Source organism: Buceros rhinoceros, unplaced genomic scaffold (genome assembly GCF_000710305.1).
Source record: "Buceros rhinoceros silvestris isolate BGI_N320 unplaced genomic scaffold, ASM71030v1 scaffold19375, whole genome shotgun sequence".
Classification (NCBI taxonomy): Eukaryota; Metazoa; Chordata; class Aves; order Bucerotiformes; family Bucerotidae; genus Buceros; species Buceros rhinoceros.
This window is the reverse complement of record NW_010413653.1, coordinates 4,352-6,972: the sequence shown is the minus strand read 5'-3', so window position 1 is coordinate 6,972 and position 2,621 is coordinate 4,352.

The following is a 2,621-nucleotide window of genomic DNA, read 5'->3' as shown; positions in this document are numbered from 1 at the left end:
GTTTAGAATCTGATTTAACACCCACTGCAACGCGTGGGAGTCACTGCTGGAGCAGGAGCTGCTGTTTCAGCCTCTCGGGCACTAAATTGAAGGGTTTTAATTTGTTTTTTTAAACCTCAGCTCATTCTCTTCACCAGGGTGTTATGCGGTGGGACTTTGGCGTGTGGAGCTAATGAAGGAGCGGAGGGGTGCGGGGTTAATGTAAATGTACTCTGCAAAAGATCAGTTTGGAGCTTGTGAGAGCTGTGTTTAATAAGGAGAAGGATGTTCTCTCTGCTTTGGGAATTCATGGCAACCATCTGAATAAAATTTTAAAAATAACCTTGGAGCAGCACTGCAGAGCTGATCTACGCCTGAAGAGAGCCCACGTATACATTAAAGAATAATCAGGCTCTAGGAGTCACGCAGCCTCCGGGCTCCACAAAACGCACTCAAGAAGCAGCACATGGATTTCACTGCGAAACGAAGGGAGGCATTAAAGGTTATCAGAGAGACTCTGAAATTTCACGTGAGCCGTGAAGCTGAGTCACCTCAGGGATAAATCCACTGAGAGAAAATACGGGCTGAACTGATAGACTTCATTTAGAGGATGAGAGACACTTCCGACAAGGTGCACAAGCAGCCAGAGGTCTTTCTAAGGGCCTTCAGCCCACCGTTAGGACCAAGAACATCCCAGACCCCCTCAGGAAGGAACCAGTTGTGAACCAAACCCTCCTGAGATCCCCGCCCCACGGCAGCTCCGGAGGGGATGGCTGGTGGCTCCAGAACCCCTTTCTGGAGTCCAGCTGCTCCCTCCTGGACACGAGGTCAGTGTCACCCAATGTCACAGCAGGAAGCGTGAGCTGGCGGTAGGAGACAAAGAGGTCTGAGCGATTATACTGACAGAGAGAACAACACGTTACCCGCATCGTTCTCCGTCTAAGCCCTGCAGGAGCTGCAACACCTCAGTATTTTGGTGCCATGAAGCGTGTTCTCCACGTGTTCCCCTCTGCAGGTGCGCATCCTTTAAAAATGCTGATGATGGAGAGAAGCTCCTGGACCGCAGTCTCTGCGGGAGCATTTCTGGCAGTCAGGGATGCAGAAGCCCCCGCTCCTTGGAGCACGCTGGTGTTGGGATGCTTTTGGCGGTGGGTGAGGATAACTGTGGTGCCTGGAGCACGCAGGGGAGTGAGGGCCTGGCACCCCACGGCTGTGACCTTGTGTCCAGGGCTCGTGCGTTTGGGCGTTGTGTTTTAGGCAGTGAAAATGAAGGTTATCTGGTGGGTCGGTCTCTTCTCCCAAGGAACAAGCGATAGGACAAGAGAACACAGCCTCAAGCTGTACCAGGGGAGGTTTAGGTGGGATACTGAGAAAAATTTATTCCCTGAAAGGGTTGCCAAGCCCTGGCACAGGCTGCCCAGGTCAGTGGTGGTCTCAAGGTGATGGGGATGGAGGTGGAGGAAGGAAATGGTGCATGAAAGGAATTTCTCTTGGGACATGGTAGTTTGGCTTTGGGTGGAAACTCCTGTTCTCAGATGAAGAAAAAAGTGATGCTCTACCTGGGGCAATGATGGAGCAGCAGCCCTGCCTAGGAAGGGAGAGCTGAATCCCGCTGCCATTGCTTTCGTTGTGCTCATCCATCGCTTTTTCTTCCCAGAAAGGGAAGAAGACATACAAGAGCTGTGCTAATATTAATGGGGGGGTCTATTTTGCCTGGGCTCCAGGCAGAGTATTGTTTTAATATAAGATCAGAGCTTTTCCTCAGTAATAATTGAAAAAACCCCTGAATGCGCTGAGCTGAAAGGATTCGTTTCACAACGTTCCTCATTACGATGCAGAGCTTTTGATCTGTGTAGTCCCGCTCTGCCCCTGTTCTGCCCCTGCAGCAAACAACCACCGCGCTGTTCCTGCCCATGCTCCGTGCTGGCCAAGTCCCTGGGAACAAGCTTGTCATTTGGGGGGTCCTGCATTAGGCCAACCAAATCTCTGGAAAGAGCAAGAACTGCCTTGTTGCCATTTTACTCAGATTAATATGCAAATCAAGAGGCAAATGCATCCCAGGAATGTAGGTCGTGGTGGAAACAGGCAGAGCAGGAGGAGAAGGGACAAGCCCTGGGGAGTTAGGGGCCTGTCTTGGAAGGTCTCCGCTACCTGCAGCTGGTGGTTGAGTCTGTTGGGGTTATTCAGCGACTCTTCCACTGGTCCTTGCTTTGGGGATCAAGCCCAGATCTCATGCCGACGCCTTTGCAGTGCAGGAGTGGCGGTTCCCGGGGCTTTTGTAGAGCAGGCGTTTCTCTGCGGCACTCACAAGGGAACGGAGACAGCCAAAAGAGCTGCCTGAGCCTGACCACCACCGCGCTGCTCAAACAGCCGCGTCCGGGAGGACAAAGTCTGTTGCTTGGTGTAGAATCGCAGCTTAAAGCTTGTTTGCAAACCTCTTCAGCACAGGTTTTTGAGCCAACAGTCCTCAGGACAAAACGTGCGAGGGGTGGGTGAGCCAAGTTCTCTGTAGAAGGGTGGGCTGAGCTGGGTCAGACCAACCTGAGCTCTGCTGATCCCTGGTGCCACTGACTTGAACTCTGAGCCAATTTTATTTGCATAGGTGCTGCACTGAATGCACAGCGTTCATGGGTTGCGGATGA